We start from the raw sequence: 23,586 nt of genomic DNA, 5'->3' as shown, positions 1-23,586 counted from the left end.
ATTAATTAATCAATTAAATAACTATATTACATCATCTTTAATATGGAGTTAACTTCACATATTTATATGTATACATCTCTTTATTAATCCAATTCATATAAATCTAATATTTGAATCTTATTCAAATATCTCTCTCTTAAATAATTTGGATTATAGATCATATATATACTTAACCATTATATATTAATCGCATTAATATAAAATTCCCTCATTTGATTTGAACAATTTAAATCATTCCTCATTACTATCCTTTAGTGAGCTAACAAAGGAACCTTATGGACCTACAGATTAAAAACTCCAATGATATGAGATTAATTGATTAAACTTCTTTAATCCAATTAATCAATATGATGGAGTTGATATTCAACATATGGAAGCTATTAGGATCCTAAAAACTCTAACCATCAATTTAGTGGATTAGCATACATGTTCACGATAATAACAGAAATAGGATTTCTAGAATACAACCTTTGATAAATCCTTTTGATTGCTTCAAATCTCCATGAATTTCTTCTCCAAATCTTTGAGTAGACTACCACAAAAGTCATCTCTACTATTCTCAGGCCTTAAACTAGACCGTGGGATCCAAATTGAGAGAGATTTAGAAGGATTATGAGAGTTGAAGAGATGGAAAAACTTGACAGAATTTCTTCTTCAATTTTCAGGTTGCATGAATGATTTTCCTTCAAATAAACATTTATTTATTCAAATCTAACATGCAACTAAGTTAATGAGGGAGATTGACACTCAATCTTTCACTCAATTGAATGGATTAGGTGTAGGATAAAATGGAAAAAGTGGGAAAAACCCACTTTCCATTTTAAAACAATTTTCTTTTAATTTAATTTTTATTTTCAAATAAAATAAAATAAAATTAAAAAAACTTAATTTTTGAATTTGAAATTTAAAATTCAAAATTATTTAAAATACTTTACTTTAAATAAATAAATTTAATTAATTAAATAATTTAATATCAAATATTAAATTAACTTAAAACCTGATCCAAAATATGAATCCTTATTCATATAATTAATATTGAAATCTCATTTAAATATTTCCAAACTCTCCAAAACCATTTAATTCGTTAATTAAACACTTGATTATATCAAATATAATAATCCAAACCCTAAATTAAATTTGAACATTTCAAATTCTCTCAACATGCTATTCTAAGGTTTAATCCTTTTACAAGCTAGTAGAGGAACCTAATGGACCTACAGATCATGAACTTCAACGATTTGAGATTAATTGGTTAAACTCTTTAAACCGAATTAATCAATATTCCGAGACACTTCACTATAGCTTAGTAGTTGCACTCTCCTCACTGTAGATATATTTCTATCCACTTGATTTAACCATAATTAGTAAGTCAATCCTTCATAGATTGTTCATGTTTAAAGCTAGGTCAAATTATCGTTTTACCTCTATAGTATTTTCTTGCTCTTTATGTCTCCACTAACCCTCTAACGAACAATTAGTTTATGGTCCAACCAATAAACCGAGTCCCTCTTAGTTATAGAGAGAGCAGGGCCATTTGCTCAAGAATAGGAGTCAGTATTTAGGGAACAACCTACTAACCTTATGATGGGTAAAAGTGAATTATGTATTGCAATACTATGACCCCAACTATTTATTCAGTCTAACTCCTAAAATGGGAGGCTTATTGAGTGGCAATATTGAGCCACTTTCACACATACAGATTAAGGATAATCCCGAATAAACAGAAATTCATAATTAGCTGGATTGAGATTGAGTTACCTTAGGTCATCAAATTGAAATAGTCAGTTTTGACAGTAAACGGTCGTTATAAAGAAAAGTGACTATTTCGTGGTCCGGTCTTATGCAAGCATCTTTTGCATAGGATGCCCCCACTCACATGTCTTCACATGAACGAATTTAGGATTATATCGTTTGTATTAATGGGTCCTCCACTGAAAATTCTCAACGAGTTCGTCCAAAAGAATGTAGGTGGAAACCTCAGGGAGTACTCAATCAGTAATGTAATCCCATTAGAAATACTTGAGAAATGCTTAAATGAAAAAAGAAATACCATCAGTAATGAAAAGCAATAGTATGAAAGATACTTGGCAAAGCGGGTTGTATCCATAGTGTCCCTAGGATAAGGTACCCAACCATATCCATATACTTATAAATAATTTTGGCTATATACTCAAACTTGATCCTCTTTTATATCTCTACATAAAGTTTAAGTATTCATGTTATAGCCATGGGTTCATTGTTTATTGGATTTAGAAATCTATAAATGCAATTTACATATTCAATAACAACTTTATTGAAACAAAACCTCAATAACATCTTTATTGTGAATAGAATATGTTTAAAGTTTACGAACTTCGAGTTTTAAGACATTTCCAAACAAACTTCCACTTGGACTAAAACTCTAGTGGGTCTAAATATATACAAATATACAATGTTGAGTATGAGAGAATAAATACAATAAACTAGGGCATCAATATACCCATGAATTCTCCCACTTGCCTAGATTTATGAAGCTCGTAGTCCTAGTCCGACTAGGTGACCCTCGAACACTGTAGCCATAAGGGCATTTGTAAGTGGATCAGCTAAATTGTCTTCTGATTAATCAACGTGATGATTACATCTCCTCGGTGTACTATCTCCCTGATGAGATGGTACTTGCGCTCGATGTGCTTTCCGCGCTTATAGCTTCTTGGTTCTTTTGAGTCCACAATTGCTCCACTATTATCACAATAGAAGGTGATTGGCAGATGCATATTTGGAACCACTTCCAAATCGGTCAAGAACTTTATAAGCCATACTGCTTCTTTGGCTGCTTCACATGTAGCTACATATTCTGCTTCCATGGTGGAGTCAGCGATACAACTTTGCTTAATATTCCTCCATACTATAGCTCCTCCATTCAGAGTGAATATTGATCCCGAAGTAGATTTCCTAGAATCCACATCGATCTGAAAATCAGAATCAGTTTATCCAGTAAGAATCAAATCCTTAGAGCTATACACGAGCATAGAGTCCCTTGTTCTTCGAAGATACTTGATGATGTTCTTAACAACAGTCTAATGACTATATCTAGGATTAGACTGAAACCTGTTGTTCCAATCGCATAACATATGTTTGGATGTGTACACAACATGGCATACATCAAACTCCCAATTGCTAATGCATAAGGAATTATTTTCATATCCTCAACTTCTTGAGATGTCTTAGGACATTGTTCCTTAGACAGATAAATTCCATGCCTAAAAGGTAATAAACCTATTTTGGAATTTTGCATTTTATATCTAAACAATGTCTTGTCTATATAAGATGGTTGAAATAGTGCTAACATTTTGTTCTTGTGATTCTGAACTATTTGGATTCCAAGAACATACTTGCATCTCCTAAATCTTTCATTTGAAATTGCGACGCTAGCTAGCAAGGAAGCCTACTTCATTCCTGTTGGGTTTTATGTCCTAAAACTCGTGGTTTGTAAATAATAAAACTTATTCTGAAAATTCAATAAGTTTTTATTGAATGTATGAATTGCTTATTTCGTTTTAGAAATAAATCCAATAAACTAAAAGATCCATGACTATTATATGAGTACTTGAACTTTATGTGGAGACATAAAAGTGGACCAGGTTTAAGTAAAGAGTCAAAATGATCTATAGTATATGAATAAGGTTAGGTGCCTTATTCTGGAAACATTATCGGATGCGACTCACTCTGTAGTTGTTACAAGGAGCTGTAAAGTGCTACAAACGAAGTGATCCTAGTTCGTACATGTCATGACATGAGGAGTGGAGGCGTCCTATGCAATGAGTTTATACATGATCGAACCATGAAATAAGTCATTCTTACTTTATAACGTTGTTTACTGTTTAAGACTGACTATTTCAAAGCGATGACCCATATAACTTGACCTTAATCCTGAGCTAACTATGAACTTCTGTTTATTCGGAATTATCCTTAGATTTGCATAGGTGGGGGTTAACTCAACAACGCCAGCTCAATAAACCTCAATTTCAAGGGTAAGACCGGGTAGATAGTTGGGGACATAAGGTGCAAGATGGAATTCACTCCTACCCATTTTCAGGGATATTAGAGAGGTTGTTCCCTTAGGTGCTGACTTCGAGTCTTGAACAAGGGGCCCCACCCTCTTATTGGCCCGAGAAGGACTCGGTTTGTTGATCGGATCACAAACCAATTATTCATTAGAGGATCAGCGGGACTTAAGGAAGTGGAGGTAATCTCAAGGGCAAAACAACTATTTGACCCAACCGTTATTATGAATAACATGTGAAGAATTAACTTAATAATCATGGTTATATCGTGTGAACATAATATATCTATAGTGAGGGGAGTGCAACTTTGGGCTCTAGTAGAGTGACTCAGTAGTTAACGAATGAGGGTTAATTCGATGTAAAGAGTTTAGCCAATTAATCTCGGATCATTGGAGCCCATGATCTGGAGGTCCACAAGGTCTCCCTACTAGCTCATAAATGGATTAGCCTTAAAGTAGCGTGATAAGTTAATTTGAAACGTTCAAATTAGAATTAAGAGAATTAGTAATTATATGTGATATAATTACATGTTTAATTTTTGGAATTAAACGAAATTGGAGAATCAATTAATATTTAAATATTAAATTCATGGAGAGGGATTCATGATTGTGGAATTAGTGTTAAATTAATTTAATATTTGATATTAAATTAATTAGAATTAATTAAATTTTTTAATTATTTATTATTAATTTTATTAGAAAATTAAGTAACGTATTAATTTTGTAAAAATAATAAAGATTTCAATTTTGAAAAAAAAAATTAGAAATCAATTAGAAATTCAATAATTGAAAAAAGATAGAAAATGGAAAATCTCAAGAAGTGTGATTTCTCCACTTTCAACCTAGTAGCTCATACACATTCCACCATTATCCTGAGTCAATCTTCCAAGCATTAGGTGTAATTCATGCAGCAATGGAGTTTGCATGATAGTCTTGCAATAAATAGAGAAGATTGAAGTGGAATTCGGGCATTCAAAGGGTTGCATTTGGCTAAAAATTGTTGTGAAGAAGTGTTCTTCACAATCCTAAAATCGGTGATATTTTTCTCCAAATTCCCTTAATCCATGCTTATTTTGAGTCCCACAACTTAACCTAAGGCACCAAAAGGATAGTAGGGAAGGCCTTGAGGTGGTTTATAAGCTAATCTGGAGAAGATTTACAGCTGAATTTGAGTTTTAAGAGGTTCTTCAAAGGTATGACATGAAAGCCTCTTACTAGTTTATGAGCATACTTAATTTAAAGCCAAAATTAATGAATTAGAATGCTTAATGATCCGTTTTACTTCCGCTGCGTGTTTTCTAACTCTAACAATTCCCAATGAGTAAGATATCATCAATATATAGTACCAGAAAAACTACAGTTTTGTTGACAATTTTCTTGTAAACACAAGGTTCTTCAACATTCTGTTTAAAGCCATAAGATATAATAGTAGTCTCAAATCTTATATTCCAGGATCAAGATGCTTATTTTAACCCATAAATGGATCTTTTAAGCTTACAAACCTTTTGCTCTTGACCTTGTTTAATGAACCCTTCTGGTTGAGACATGTAGATACTTTCTTCAAGATACCCATTCAGAAAAGCTGTCTTGACATCCATTTGCCATATCTCATAATCATAAAAGGCAGCAATCGATAAAAATATTCTAATAGACTTGATCATGGCAACAGGGGAGAAGGTTTCTTCATAGTCTACCCCCTCTCTTTAGGTAAATCCTTTTGCAACGAGTTTAGTTTTGTAGGTCTGTACCTTACCAGCTTGGTCTCATTTTCTCTTATAGACCCACTTACAACCAATAGGTTTTACCCCATCTCGTTGATCTACAAGTTCCATTTCAAGGTCCATGACTTTTATCCATTGGTCTCTATCAACATCCTCCATTTCCTGTATAAAGGTCAATGGATCATTTAAGTCATCATCAGGTATGACGAATTGAGTTTCTATTAAACCCATGTACTGGTCAACCGTGAAGGCCTTTTTAAATAGATCGGCTAACTTGTCTTCTGAGGCTATCTGCGTGACGATCACGTCTCCTCGATGTACTATCTTCTTGATGAGATGTTACTTGCGCTCAATATGCTTTCCATGCTTATGGCTTCTTGGTTCTTTTGAGTTCGTAACTGCTTCAATGTTATCACAATAGAGGGTGATTGGCAGATGAATATTTAGAACCCCTTCCAAATCAGTCAAGAACTTTTTAAGCCATACTCTTCTTTGGCTGCTTCACATACAGCTACATATTCTGCTTCTATGGTGGAGTCAGCGATACGAATTTGCTTAATATTCATTAACTATCGATCACTCTAGTAAAGATTGGTAACTGCACTTTTCGCAGTGTAGATATATTTCTATGTCCATGGATATAACCAATCAACAGAGCAATGACCATTCACAAATGCTCATAACTATAGTTGGGTCAAAATATCGTTTTATCCCTATAGTTACATCTAACTCCTTAAGTACCACTGATTTCTCTAATGAAAAAAAAAATTATAATCCGACTATAAACTAACACCTTTCGATCCAGTGGAAGGTTAAGGCCTCATTGTTCAAGACCCGGAACCAGCTATTAAGAGAGCAATTTTTCAACTTTCCCAAAGAATAGGAATGAATGAATTTCATCTTTTGTAGCTGTGTTCCTAGCTCCCTAATCAGACAAATCCCCAAAATGGTAGATCTTATTGAGTCCACTATCATGGCCACTCTCACTCATAAAGATCAAAGAACTGCCATCATAAACATGAGTTCATAACTCACTCAGGATTAAGGTCAAGTCTTCTATGGTCATCCTATGAAATGTAAGTCTCTTCTAGTAATGGTGTTATATAGAGAGTTTATTCATTTAGTGGTCTAGTCCTATACAAACTCTTTGTATAGAATATCTCCACTTTCATGTATCTACATGAACGATCTGGATCAGATCATTTGAAACACTTTGCAACAATTGTAACATCTACAAAGCGAGTTGTATTCATAGTGTCACCAAGATAAGGTGCCCAATCTTATTCATCTACTACAGACCATTTAAGTTATCACTAAAACATGATCCACCTGTATGTCTCCACATACATGTTTAAGTTTCATTAGTTAACCTTGGATCTTAGTTTATTGGATTCAATTAATGCAGTCTAAACGTCAATAAAATACCTCTTATTTATTAGATACGTAATTTGTCTTTACAAACCACAAGATACATGAGGTTTAGGACATAAACTCCAACAATCTCCCACTTGTCCTAAAACGAGTAGGCTATACAGTATCAAATACATTACAATGAAATGGAGTATAAATAGTATCCAATACCATGAGTGGGATGTACAGTATCAAATACAATACAATAAATTAGGGCATATAATATACCCAACAAAATCTCTCACTTTCCCTAGATTAGGTAACTCATATCTCATAGACCCAGACTCTTTAGTGACCCTAAAAAGATTTAGCCGTGAGAACCTTTGTAAATGGATCAACAACGTTGTGCTCCAAGGGTTATACCTAGGTAAAGGGAGTCGAATATAAGGAGACATTCTCACTTGTTGCCATGCTGAAATCTATCTGGATCCTCCTATCAATTGCCTCATATTATGACTATGAGATATGACAAATGGATGTCAAGATTACTTTTCTGAATGGCAATCTTGAGGAGGTCATTTATATGGTGCAGCTCGAAGGATTCATAGTCCAAGGTCAAGAGAAAAAGGTTTGCAAGCTTAATCGATCCATTTATGGACTGAAACAAGCATCTCAATCTTGGAATATAAGGTTTGATACTGCGATCAAATCTTATGACTTTGATCAGAACGTTGATGAACCTTATGTCTACAAGAAGATCATCAACAGTTCAGTAGTTTTTTTAGTATTGTATATGTTGGGATTGATGTCCTAATTCTTCTGGTAGTCTTGTAGTTTGTAAACACTTTGTGAACATATTGTTATTAATAAAATAAGTGTTATTTTATAAGCATTTACTCAATCCAATAAACTAAGATCCGAGGTTATTTTATGTAACTTAAGCATGTATGTGGAGAGATACAAGTAGATCATGCCTTAAGTAATAACCTAAATTGTCTGTAGTATAAGGATAAATAAGGGATACCTTATCCCGATGATACTACGGATACGACCCACTTTGTAGATGTTACACCTGTTGTGAAGTGCTACAAATGGTCTGATCCTAACCATTCATGTGGAGACATGCGAGTGGGTGTATCCTATATAAAGAGTTTGTATAAGACTGGACCACAAGATGATTAGTCTCTTTATATAACGCCATTGATAATTGAGACTTACATTTCACTAGGATGACCATAGGTGACATGACCTTAATCCTAAGTGAGTTGGGAACTCTTGCTCATGAGGGCGGTTCCTTGATTTGTATGGGTGAGAATGGCCAGATTGCTAACTCAACAAGCCTACCATTTTGGGGATTCGTCTGATTGGAGAACTACGAACTCAACTACACAAAAAAAAATTCACTCATTCCCCGAAGCAAGGGTAAGTAGATAAATTACTCTCGGGTCTTGAATATAGTGGCCATATTCTCTCTTGGGAAGAGAGGACTTAGTCATAGTAGGACTATGACTTATTATTCATTAGAGGAATCAGTGGTATTAAGGAGTTAGATGTAACTACAAGGGGAAAACGGTAATTTGGCCCAACTGCACTTATGAGTGATTTGTGAAGGGTCATCGCATTGTTGATTGGTTATATCCAATGGATACATAAATATATCTGTAGTGCGAAGAGTGCAACTGTTGGTCTTTAGTGGAGTAACCAACAGTTAACGGATGGTGAATCTCGTGATTAAAGAGTTTAGTCAGTTATTCACGTACCGTTGGAGCTTCAAGCTACAGGTCCATAAGGTCCCCTTGGTAGCTCAATTGGTTCAAGTTGAGAATCAGATTTTGGGTTAGTTTGAAGTGTTTAAATTAACAAGAGAAAATTTAATTATATGTGATATAATTGATATGATGTATTAGATACATTAATTGGAGGAATTAATATAAATATGATTTATTAGAAAAAGAATTATGGTTTATATGTTTCATATGATGAAATATTAGAACTATAGGTTATAAATATAATATAATTAGGTGATTATCATATTTATTTATAATATATTAATTATATGATAATTATCCTTTTTCTTTAAAAACTGAATTGAATGGAAGGTTTTTAAAATGGTTATGGTAACTGTGAGATAAAAGGAAAATAGTTTTCTAAAATCAGATGATCATTCATTTTCTGTCGTTTCACAAAAGAATTAACTATCGAGTAAAAGTGTTTTACTAAACGATTGTGTCTCACAGCCTACATGATCGAGTTCCAAGTTTACTATAGGATAGTTACTCGTTGCTACACGATCGAGTAGCAAGTCTATACGATAGGCTTCCTTTTACTAAACAATCGAGTATCTAGTCTATACGATAGACTTCTTCCATCTTCCATTTATTCGATCGTCTACCTCCCTTTTCCTCTATCCAAAGTCACACAGAGCCCACAGCTCTTGGATTCTCACACCAAGAATACCAAGGTAACTCTTTGGTGGTGTTCTAGTTCCGTTCGAGGTTCGAGAATCGAGTTGGACTCAATTGTGATCGAGGTTCATTAGTCGTTCGTTGAGATCAATTTCTGATCGTTGCATTCAAGTTCGTGCTGTTGAATCAGTTGCTGAACGATTGAGGGATACTTGAAGAAAGCTTCTTCAAAGGTTTGCATACTCTATCCCTTGTTTGTTCATTTATATGAAGCATGGTGTAATTTATAGTATATGTATAATCGTTTCCGTTTAAATGATATCCTACTCATTGGGAATGATATAGGCTTAATGACTACAGTTAAGAACTGGTTAGTAACCCAATTGCAAATGAAAAATTTGGGAGAGGCTCCGTTTGTTCTTGGTATTCAGATCTTTCGACATCGAAAAAAAAATGCTAGCACTGTCTCAGGCGCCGTATATTGACAAGATGCTTGTCAAGTATTCGATATAGAACTCTAAGAGGTTCCTTTTGCCTTTCAGATACGGAGTTACATTGTCTAAGGAACAGTGTCCTAAGACACCTCAAGAGGTTGAAGATATGAGACGGGTCCCCTTTGCATCTGTTGTGGGCAATTTGATGTATGCAATGTTATATACTAGACCTGACATTTGCTACGCATTGGGGACAGTCAGTAGATATCAGTCTAATCCAGGATTAGATCACTGGACAACCGTTAAGAACACTATATGCTTGTGTATGGTTCTAAGGATTTGATCTTTACAGGATACACGGACTTTGATTTTCAGACTGATAGGGATTCTAAAAAATCAATATCTGGATCAGTGTTCACTCTTAATGGAGGGGCTGTAGTATGGCGAAACACCAAGCAGGGGTGCACCGCGGATTCCACCATGGAGGCAGAGTACGTAGCGGCTTATGTAGTTGTTAAGGAGGTCGTTTGGCTCAGGAAATTCCTGACTGATCTGGAAGTTGTTCCAAACATATCAAAGCCCATCACACTTTATTGTGATAATAGTGGTGCTGTAACCAATTCCCGTGAGCCATAGAGTCATAAGTACGACAAACACATAGAGCAGAAGTATCATCTCATCCGAGAGATTGTGCATCAAGGACACATGATTGTCACGAAGATAGCTTTGGAGCACAACATTGCTGATTCGTTTACAAAGGCCCTCACAGCTATAGTGTTTGAGGGTCACCTATAGACTATGGGTCTATGGGACAGACCACGGCTGGACTAGGACAAGTGAGAGATCTTGTACTGGGCGTGTTATGCCCTAGTTTATTATTTTGTGTACTTGTAATTTTATTGTCTTGTACACTCCGCTAGCTTTAGGACAAGTGGGAGATTGTTGGGGTTGATGCCTTAAATCTTGTACGGTCCTATAGTTTGTAAACCATGTATGAACAAACTCTTATGTGATTTGTAATATATAATATATTTTTTAGTTTGTCTATAAAATATGTGATATTTTAGTTTCATTAACAACAAACCAATAAACTAACATCCAAGGTTATCGTTGTAACTTGAACATGTATGTGGAGACATACAGGTGGATCATGTTTAAGTGATAACCCAAACGGTCTGTAGTATATGGATAAGGCTGGGTTCCTTATCCTTATGACACAATGAGTATGACCCGCTTTGTAGGTGTTACAAATGTTGTAAAGTGCTACAAATGATCTGATCTTGATCATTCATGTTGAAGTGTATCACCAAGCAACGAAAGCAACAAAGATCAATAAGCACTCTAATTCATTAATTTTGGCAGTAACTAAAGTATGCTTATACAATAACAACTGGGTTAGTCATACCTTTATAGAACTTCTTCAAAGCTCGATTTCTAGCTGCTAACTTATCCAAATCTTGTTGTAGATCACCTCGAGATCTTTTCCACTATCCCCTTGGAGCTTTAGATTGAGTTGTGAGACTCAAAATAAACTTGAATGAAGGGAACTTGGAGAAAAACTCACAATAGCAACCCATTTGAAGAACACCTTTTTCAACACGAATTTTTCAGCAAAAATTCTTTATATTGCATCACTCAATTTCACTCATATTACAGACTATCATGAAAAGAAGATGGTTGCCTGAGATGCAGCTCATGCTTGGAGTTATTGAAGCCTAACTTAGTGGGCTTAGTGTGAGCTACTTGAAGATGTAATGGAAAAAACCAACAAATCCAATTTGTGTTTTTCTATCTTTTCTATTTTTACAAAATTGATTTAAAAAAACAATTTGATTTATAAAATTGAAAATATTATTAATTTTAAAAAATTAATTTTTTTAATAAAATTAATAAATAATTATTTAAACGATTTAAATAATTCTAATTAATTTAATATTAAATATTAAAGTAATTTTACACAAATCCATCTACATATATTTAAATCATATTTAAATATTAATTCTTAAAATTAAACATGTAATTATATCTCATATAATTACTAATTTCCTCAATTCTAATTTGAACGTTTCAAATTAACCTATCACACTACTCTAAAGCTAATCCATTTACGAGCTAGTAGGGGGACCTCGCAAACCTACAGATCATGGGCTCCACCGATCCGAGATTAATTGACTAAACTCATTACACCGAATTAACCCTCATTCGTTAACTAATGGGTCACGCAACTAAAGCCCTTAGTTGAATCCCCCCTACTGTAGATATATTATATCCACACAATATAACCATGATTAGTAAGTTAACCCTTCATTGGTTGTTCATAATAATGGCTGGGTCAAATGTTTGTTTTACCCCCGAGATTACTGATTGTTTCTTAAGTCCCACTGATCCTCTAATGAACAATTGATTTGTGATCTAATCAACAAACCGAATCCCTCTTAGGTCAATGAGAGGGTGGGGCCCATTGTTCAAGACCCAAAATCAACACTTAAGGGAACGTCCTCTCTACTATCCCTAAAAGTGGGTAGGAGTGAATTCCATCTTGACCCTATGTCCCCAGCTATCTACCCGGTCTTACCCCTCAAATGGGAGTTTATTGAGCCGACACTATTGAGCCAACCCTCACCTATGCAAATCTAAGGATAATCCCGAATAAGCAGTAGTTCAAAGTTAGCTCAGGATTAAGGTTAAGTTACCTAGGTCATCGCTTTGAAATAATCAATCTTAAACAGTAAACAACGTTATAAAGTAAGAGTGACTGATTTCGTGGTCCGATCTTGTACAAACCCATTTGCATAGGAAGCCCCCACTCCTCATGTTATAACATGTACGAATTAGGATCACTTCATCTGTAGCACTTTACAACTCTTTGTAACAACTATAGAGTAGGCCACATCCAATAGTGTTACCAGAATAAGGCACCCAACCTTATTCATATACTATAAATCATTTTGACTATTTACTTGAACATGATCCACTTTTATGTCTCCATATAGAGTTCAAGTACTTGTATAATAGTCAAGGGCCTTTTAGGTTTATGGGATTTCTAATAAGCAATACATATATTCAATAACAACTTATTGAATTTTCAGAATATGTTTTATTGTTTATAAACCACGAGTTTTAGGACATAAGACCCAATAATTCACGTATTAGACATGTAAGTAGGGTTATTCTATACAAAGGAGTTTGTATAAGACCAGACCACAAAATGTTTAATCTCATTATATAACACCATTCATAATAGAGACTTTCATTTCACCAGGATGACCGTACGTAACATGACCTTAATCTTGAGTAAATTATGAACTCCTGTCTATGGGTGGTCCTTTGATCTGTATGGGTGAGAGTGGCCAGATCGCCAACTCAATAAGCCTACCATTTTGAGGATTCATTTGATTGGGGAGTTGGGAACATAGCTACATAAGAAGGAATTCACTCCTTTCCCAAAGCAGGGATAAGTAGATAAATTACTCCCTTAAGAACTGATTTCGGGTCTTGAACAATGTGGCGCCATACCCTCTCTGGCCCGAGAGGGGTTTAGTCATAGTGAGACTATGATCTATTGTTAATTAGAGGGATCGATGATATTTAAGAAGTTAGATATAACTATAGGGGCAAAACGATAATTTGGCCCATCTGTACTTACGAACAATTTGTGAAGGCTCATCGTATTGTTGATTGGTTATATCCAATGGACACAAAAATATATCTGTAATGCGAAAAGTGAAGTTGTTGGTCTTTAGTGGAGTGCCCGATAGTTAAAGGATAGTGGATAATGTAATGAAAGAGTTTAATTAATTATTCATGTACTGTTGAAGCTTCAAGCTATAAGCCTATAAGGTCTCCTTAGTAGCTCAAAAAGATTTAGTTGAGAATCAATTTTTGGGTTAATTTGAATTGTTCAAATTAATAAGAGGGAATTTAATTATATATGATATAATTAAATTGATTCAATTATGTATGATATAATTGTCATAATGTATTTGATACATTATTATTTGATTGAAGGAAATAAATATTTGAATAAGATTCAAATAATTATTAAAATTTAATATAAATATGATTTATATTAAATGCCATAAAATAGAGAAAAAGAACTATAGTTTATATTGTATATGATACAATATTAAAACTATAGATTATGTGTTATATTGGATATAATATATAGTTTAATATAAATAAGATAGGATAAATTTGTTATCATATTTATTTATATTAAATTTATTATTTTGGATAATTAATTCCTAATTTCTCTCCAATCACCTTAGTGGGTGGTTAATTAAGTAGTTTTATGGAAAATTGGAACAAATGAAAAATTATTTTCTTTTCTTCCATACGAGACAGATACACGAAGGAGAACTACACGATTGAAGTTTTCTATACGATAGAGAGTAGAAACGTTCTATTTCTTCTTCAATCTTCTTCCTCCTCAAAACGCAAACTCCCTCCTTACTAAAATATCAGAACTCACAACTTCTGAACTCTCACCTTGAGTATACTAAAGGTTCCTGGTGGTTGTGTCTCTTGTTGGTACGAGATTTCTTGAAGAAGGTCTTCAAGTTTGTTGCTGTTTTTGAGTTCGTGACTGTTCGAGGGGTTTACATGAAGAAACATTCTTCAAAGGTATAATCTTTTGAACTCTATTTCTTAATAAAAAGCATGTTGTAATTTATTTAAGAATGCATATCTTGTATGTTTGCAGTAAATTCGTTTTTCAATCAATTTAATGATGGTGTATCAGATAAGAGAAATCAAACCCTATCGGACATGGTTTAGTCGATGGTGAGTTACGTTTCCTTACCTGACTAGTTTTGGGGTTTTGCAGTAGAGACTGCCGCGTATATCCTGAACTGTGTTCCTTCTAAGAGTGATTGGAATCACGTTCGAGGCTATGCCTATTTGTAAGCTACCCCAAAGGGACGCGAGGGAGTTATTTTTATAATCCTAAAGAAAACAAAGTGTTTGTATCGACAAGTGCTACTTTTTTTGAGAAGGATCATATAAGGGAGCACAGACCTAGAAACAAAATCGTGTTGAATGAGCTTTCCAAAGAAAATACTGAATCTTCAACAAGAGTTGCTGAAGAGTCTACTACCTCAACAAGAGTTGTTGATGTAGATTCATCTAGTAAGTTAAATCCACCTCAAGTGTTGAGGGAACCTTGATGTAGTGGGAGGGTTGCGAACCCACTTATTCGCTATATGGGTTTAACTAAAATCCAAGCCATGGTAGCTGATGACGAGGTTGAGGATCCATTGTCTTTCAAGAAGGCAATGGAGGATGTTAACAGAGATAAATGGATCAAAGCCATGGATCTTAAAATGAAGTCTATGTACTTCAATTCAGTTTGGGATCTTGTAGATCAACATGATGGGGTTAAACCTATAGATTGTAAATAGATCTACAAGAAGAAACGGGGTACTGATGGAAAGGTGCAAACCTTCAAGACCAAACTAGTGGCAAAGAGTTATACCCAAGTAGAGGGAGTCGACTATGAGGACTTTCTCGCCTGTTGTCATGCTGAAGTCGATCCGAATCCTCCTATCCATTGCCTCATATTATGACTATGAGATATGTAAAATGGATATCACGATTGCTTTTCTAAATGGAAATCTTGAGGAGACTATTTATATGATGCAGCCCGAGGGATTCATAGTGCAAGGTCAAGATCAAAAGGTTTGCAAATTGAATTGGTCCATTTATGGATTGAAACAAGCATCTCGATCTTGGAACATAAAGGTTGGTACTGCAATCAAATCTTATGGCTTTGATCAGAAAGTTGATAAGCCTTGTGTTTACAAGAAGCTAATCAACAGTTCAGTAGTTTTCCTAATGTTGTATGTAGATGATATCCTACTCATTGGGAATGATGTAAGCTTACTGACTACATTTAAGAATTGGCTAGCGAACCAATTACAAATGGAAGATTTAGGAAAGGCTCAGTTTGTTCTTGGTATTCATATCTTTTGGAATCGTAAGATTAAATTGCTAGCACTATCTTAGGCATCGTATATTGACAAGATGTTGATCAAGTATTCGATGCATAACTTCAAGAGAGGCCTATTGCCTTTCATGTATGGAGTTACGTTGTCTAAGGAATAGTGTCCTAAGACACCTCAAGAGGTTGAGGAAATGAGATGGGTCCCTTATGCATCTGCCGTAGGCAGTTTGATGTATGTGATGTTATGTACTAGACCTGACATCTGCTATGCAGTGGGGATAGTCAGGCGATATCAGTCTAATCCAGGATATGATCACTAGACAGCTGTCAAGAACATCCTCAAGTATCTTCGAAGAACGAGGGACTACATGCTTATGTATAGTTCTAAGGATTTGATCCTTACAGGATACACGAACTATGATTTTCAAACTGATAGCGGTTCTCAGAAATCCACTTTAGGATCAGTGTTCACTCTTAACGGAAGAGTTGTAGTATGGCAAAATACCAAGCAGGGGTGCATCACGGACTCCACCATGGAGGCCGAGTATGCAACGGCTTGTGAAGCTGCTAAAGAGGTTGTTTGGCTCTAGAAGTTGTTCTAGACATGTCTAAGCCCATCACTCTTTATTGTGATAATAGTGGTGTTGTGGCAAATTCCCATGAGTCTCGGAGTCATAAGCGTGACAAACACATTAAGCGAAAATACCATCTCATCCGAGAGATTGTGCATCGAGGGGACGTGAATATCACGAAGATAGCTTCAGAGAACAACGTTGCTGATCCATTTACGAAGGTCCTCACGGTTACAGTGTTTAAGGGTTACCTGCAGAGTATGGGTCTATAGGACAAACCATGGCTGTACTAGGGCAAGTGGGAGATCTTTTACTGGGCGTGTTATGCCCTAGTTTGTTGTTTTGTATACTTGTAATTCTATTATCTTGTACACCTCACTAGCTTTAGGACAAGTGGGAGATTGTTGGGATTGATACCCTAAATCTCGTAGGGTCTTATAGTTTGTAAACCATGTATGAACAAACTCTTCTGTGATTTATAATATATGATATTTTATTCACTTTTTATATAAAATATGTGATATTTTAGTTGCTTAACCACAAACCAATAAACTAACATCCAAGGTTATCATTGTAACTTAAACATGTGTATGGAGACATACATGTGGATCATGTTTAAGTGATAACCTAAATGGTCTGTAGTATATGGATAAGGTTGGATACCTTATCCTGGTGACACTATGAGTATGGCCCACTTTGTAGGTGTTACAAATGTTGTAAAGTGCTACAAATGATCTGATCCTGATCATTCACGTATTAGACATGTGAGTGGAGATATTCTATACAAAAGAGTTTGTATAAGACTGGACCACGAAATATTTAGTCTCATTATATAACACCGTTCATAATAGAGACTTTCATTTCACCAGGATGACCATAGGTAACATGACCTTAATCCTGAGTGACTTCTGAACTCCTTCCTATGAGGGCGGTCCTTTGATTTGTATGGGTGAGAGTGGCCAGATCATCAACTCAATAAGCCTACCATTTTGGGGATTCGTCTGATTGGGGAGCTGGAAACATAGCAACACAAATAGGAATTTACTAATTTCCTGAAGTAGGGATAAGTAGATAAATTACTCCCTTAAGAACTGAATTCAAGTCTTGAACAATGTGGCGCCACACCTTCTCTTGACCTGAGAGGGGTTTAGTCATAGTGAGACTATGATCTATTGTTCATTAGAGGGATCAATGGTACTTAAGAAGTCAGATGTAACTACAAGGGCAAAATGATAATTTGGCCCAGCTGTACTTACGAGCAATTTATGAAGAGTCATCGTATTATTAATTGGTTATATCCAATGGACACATAAATATATCTGTAGTGCGAAGAGTGTAGCTGTCAGTCTTTAGTGAAGTGCCTGACAGTTAACAGATGGTGGATAATGTAATTAAAGAATTTCATTAATTATTCATGTACTGTTTGAGCTTCAAGCTACAGGTCCATAAGGTCCCCTTGGTAGCTCAAAAGGATTTAATTGAGAATCAGTTTTTGGGTTAATTTGCATTGTTCAAATTAATAAGAGGGAATTTAATTATACATGATATAATTGTCATAATGTGTTTGATATATTATTATTTGATTGGAGGAAATAAATATTTCAATGAGATTCAAATAGTTATTAAAATTTAATATAAATATGATTTATATTAAATGCCATAAAATAAAGAAAAGAAGCTATAGTTTATATTGTATATGATATAATATTATACTATATATTTGATATAACATATAGTTTAATATAGATAAGATATGATAAGTTGGTTACCATATTTATTTATATTAAATTCATTATTTTGGATAATTAATTCCTAATTTCTCTCCAACCAACTTAGTGGATAGTTAATTATGTAGTTTTATGGCAAATTGGAATAAATGAATTTTTTTTTCTTTTCTTCCATACGAGACAGACACACGAAAGAGAACTACACGATTGAAATTTGCTATACGATAGAGCGCATAAACGTTCTTTTTCTTCTTTAATCTTCTTCCTCCTCAAAACTCAAACTCTCTCCTTACCAAAATAGTCAAAGCCCACAACTCCTGGATTCACACCCTGAGTATACCAAAGGTTCCTGGTGGTTATGTCTCTTGTTGGTACGAGATTTCTTGAAGAGGGTCTTCAAGCTTGTTGTTGTTTTTGAGTTCGTGACTGTTCAAGGGGTTTACACGAAGAAACGTTCTTCAAAGATATAATCTCTTGTACTCTATTTCTTAATAAAAAGCATGTTGTCATTTATTTAAGAATACATATCTTGTATGTTTACTATAAATTCGGTTTTCAATCAAAATGGAATTTGGACGATCTGCTTCTGCTCAAAGATCTCTTTAAAACGAGTTCCTTCAAATATATATACATTTAATTAATTATCATAAATATCATATATTTATACTAACCTCCAATCTCCATAATTTCTTAATCAATTAATTAACCATTAATCAATCAATTAAATAACTATATTAATAACATTTAATGTGGAATTAATTAACATATAAATATCACATATTTATATGTATACATCTATTTATGAATCCAATTCATATAAATCTAATATTTGAATTGTATTCAAATATATCTCTCTTACATAATTTGGATTATAGATCATATCTATAATTAACCATTATATATTAATCTCATTAATATAAAATTTCCTCATTTGATTTGAACAATTTAAATCATTCCTCATTGTTATCTTTTAGTGAGCTAACAAGGGAACCTTATGGACCTATAGATTTGAAGCTCCAATGATATGAAATTAATTAATTAATTAAACTCATTTAATCCAATTAATTAATACTCATTAATTACCAATCACTCCACTGAAGACTGATAGCGGCATTCTTTGCACTATAGATATAATTCTGTGTCCATGGATATAACCAATCAACAGAGCAATGATCCTTCACAAATGCTCATAACTATAACTGGGTTAAAATACCATTTTACCCATGCATACATCTAACTTCTTAAGTACCACTGATTACTCTAATGAACAAATAGTTTATAATCCAACTATAAACTAACACCTCTCGAGCCAGTGAGAGGTTGAGGTCTCATTGTTCAAGACCCGAAACCAGCTATTAAAGGAGCAATTTATCTACTTTTCCAAAGAATAGGAAGGAAGGAATTTCATCTTCTGTAGCTATGTTCCCAGCTCCCTAATCAAACAAATCCCTAAAATGGTAGGTTTATTGTGTCCACTATCATGGCCACTCTCACCCATACAGATCGAAGGACTACTATCATAAACAGGAGTTCACAACTCACTGAGGATTAAGGTCAAGTCTCCTATGGTCATCCTAGTGAAATGTAAGTCTTTTCTAGTAACAGTGTTATATAAAGAGTCTATTCATTTCGTGGTCTAGTCATATACAAATTCTTTATATAAAATACCCTGCTCGTATGTCTTCACATGAACGATTAGGATCAGATCATTTGTAGCACTTTACAACAATTGTAACATCTACAAAGGGGGTCGTATTCATAGTGTCACTAGGATAAGGTATTCAACCTTATCCATTTACTACAGACAATTTAGGTTATCACTTAAACATGATCCACCTGTATGTCTCCACATATATGTTTAAGTTGTTGGGTTTTATGTCCTAAAACTCGTGGTTTGTAAACAATAACACTTATTTCTGAAAATTCAATAAGTTATTGAAAATATGTATTACTTATTTCGTTTTAAAAATCCAATAAACTAAAAGATCCATAACTATTACATGAGTACTTGAACTTTATGTGGAGACATAAACGTGGATCAGGTTCGAGTAAATAGTCAAAATGATCTATAGTATATGAATGAAGTTAGGTGCCTTATTCTGGTAACACTATTAGATGTGGCCCACTCTGTAGTTGTTACAAGAAGTTGTAAAGTGCAACAGATGATGTGATCCTAATTCGTACATGTTATGACATGAGGAGTGGGGGCATCCTGTGCAATGAGTTTGTACAAGATTGGACCACAAAATCAGTCACTCATACTTTATAACGTTGTTTACCGTTTAAGACGGACTATTTTAAAGCGATAACCTAAGTAACTTGACCTCCTGAGCTAACTATGAACTCCTATTTATTTGGAATTATCCTTAGATTTGCATAGGTGAGGGTTCACTCAACAGCGCCGGCTCAATAAACCTCCATTTTAGGGTGTAAGACCGGGTAGATAGCTGGGGACATAGGGTGCAAGATGAAATTCACTCCTACAAGCTTTTAGGAATAGTAGAAAGGTTTGCTTTTAGGAATAGTAAAGAGGTTTTTCCCTTAAGTGCTGACTTTGAGTCTTGAACAAGAGGCCCCACCCTCTCATTGGCGCAAGAGGGACTCAGTTTGTTGATCGGATCATAAACCAATTGTTCATTAGAGAATTAGTGGGACTTAAAGAACAAGAGGTAATCTTGAGGGTAAAACAGACATTTGACCCAACCCTTATTGCGAACAACCTGTGAAGGGTTAACTTACTAATCATGGTTATATCGAGTGGACATAATATATCTATAGTGAGGGGAGTGCAATTATGGACTTTAGTGGAGTGACCCATTAGTTAACAAATGAGCGTTAATTCGGTGTAAAGAGTTTACCCAATTAATCTCTGATCGTTGGAGCCCATGATCTGTAGATCTACGAGGTCCCCTTACTAGCTCAAAAATGGATTAGCTTTAGAGTAGCGTGATAAGTTGATTTGAAATGTTCGGATTAAAATTAAGGGAATTAGTAATTATATGTGATATAATTACGCGTTTAATTTTAGAATTAAACGAAATTGGAGAATAAATTAATATTTAAATATGATTTAAATATTAAATTCATGAATAGGGATTTAAGAATGTGGAATTGGTATTAAATTAATTTAATATTTGATATTAAATTAATTGAATTAATTAAATTGTTTAATTAATTATTAATTATTAATTTTATTAGAAAAATTAATTTTAAATTAATTTTTGTAAAATTGAATATAATTTCAGTTTTAATTATTGAATTAAAAACTAAAATTAAGTTTTAATTTGAAAATTTTCAAATTAAAAGAAAAATAGAAGGAAATTGGAAATGGAAAAGTTGGAATTTTCCACTTCCATTTCCAACAAGCTCAATCACTCTTCCACTTCAAATTCTCGATCAAATTTATAGAAGGAGATGTAATACATGCATGGTTTCTCTTTGCATGAATGTCATGCAATATATACTTCATTTCTTAGTGGAATTAAGGCATGCAAAAGGGTGGATTTTGGCTGAAAATCTGTCTTGAAGAATTGTTCTTCATGAGTTCATAAATGAGAAACGTCTCCTCTTTTTTTTCCCTTACTTCAAGCTTATTTTAAGTCCCACAACTCAATCCAAGGCACCAAGAGGATAGTAGGGTAGATCTTGTGGTGGTTCACAAGCTGAATTCAAGAAGATTACAGCTAAGAGTCGTGATTCTAGGTGTTCTTCAAAGGTATGTCATAAAACCCACTTTGTATTTTATGAGCATGCTTAGATTCAAAGCCAAAATTAACGAATTAGAATGCTTAATGATCCGTTATGCTTGGATATATTTTCTAAAAACTCGTTATGCTTTATCCCAAGTCTACATTGATTTTGCTAAGAAGGTTCAAATACAATTTTCTTGAACCATCAAAATTCTTCCTATATATAATGTAATGGAATACAAAAGCTCAGTTCTTCTTTCTTTTATCGTTGAACACGACATTCTTGTTCAATGCTCTTACCTCCACTCCTCTCAACAAAATGGTCGAGCGGAGTGTAAACATCAGCGTATTTTGGATTATGTCTGTGCTCAACTTCTCTCTGCTTCTTACCTTAAGAAGTTTTGGGGTAAGGCTACTCTTACTTCGGTGTATGTTATCAATTGTCTATCTTCATCTATCCTTCAGAACATCTCCCTTTTTTAATGTCTCTACGGTACTCCTCCCTCTTACTCTCATTTTAAAGTTTTTGGTTATGTCTATTTTGTTCTTCTTCATCCTCACGAGCATACCAAACTTGAACGTCGTGCTTCTTTGTGCTGTTTTCTTGGCTATGGGACTGATCATAAAGGTTTTTGTTGCTGGGATCTTGTCTCTAAACGGTTACTTGTTTCCCGTCATGTTACTTTTGGGAGCATCGTATGTTTTTTAATCTCTCTTCCTTCCATACCCCTATTTCTACATCTCCCATTTTCTTTACTGATCCTTCCTATACCCTTTTTCCTGACCTTGACCCACCCACCTCTATCTCTCCTCTCCCCAACCCACCATTGGATTCTACCCTTATCTCTCCTCTCCCTGGCTCAACTTTAGATTCCAATGATACTTCATCCTTTCCCACAACCTCTCTATCTGCTCAAACTGCTCCCTTCTTGATCGTCCGGTATCACCATCTGTTTTTGCTGCTGATTCTTAACTTGCACCAGTCCTTCCTATTTATCGCTCCACCCGGTTAAGTAGACCTTTGCCTCATCTTTCGAATTTTCACTGTTTCTCCATTATTCAGTCTTTAGTCGAACCGTCATCTTATCATGAAGCTAGCAGTAACCCGCTTTGGCAGTGAGCAATGGCTGAAGAACTTCAGGCATTAGAAAAGTTGCATACTTGGGATTATGTTAATCTTCCCCTAAGCAAGAAACCTATTGGTTGTAAGTGGGTCTATAAAATCAAAACACTTTCTGATGGCTCTATTAAACGTTATAAGGCTCGCCTTGTTGCTAAAGGCTATTCTCAAGAATACAATGTTGACCATGAAGAAACATTCACTCCAATAGCTTGAATGACATTCTTCCGAAGCCTTTTAACTGTTGCCACCACCAAACAATGGGCTATTCTACAGATGGATGTAGAAAAATGAATTTCTCAATGTTTGTATATGAAACCTCCACCTGGTGCAACTCCTTCACTTCAGAAAGTTTGTCGTCTCCGACAAGTCTTATATAGTCTGAAACAAGCCCCACGAGCATGGTTTACCACGTATAGTTCCACTATCACCCAACTTGGTTTTACTTTCAGTTCCCACTGTTGGGGGTAATGCCCTAAAGTCTCGTGTCCTATAGTTTGTAAACAGTTTGTACGAACGCTTATGTTGTATAATATATGATATTTTACTTCACATCTTGATTTTGCTCAGTTGCATGTTTTATTT

Source organism: Benincasa hispida, chromosome 9 (genome assembly GCF_027475165.1).
Source record: "Benincasa hispida cultivar pf3 chromosome 9, pf3_genome.v1.1, whole genome shotgun sequence".
Taxonomy (NCBI): Eukaryota; Viridiplantae; Streptophyta; class Magnoliopsida; order Cucurbitales; family Cucurbitaceae; genus Benincasa; species Benincasa hispida.
This window is presented reverse-complemented; position numbering follows the sequence as displayed.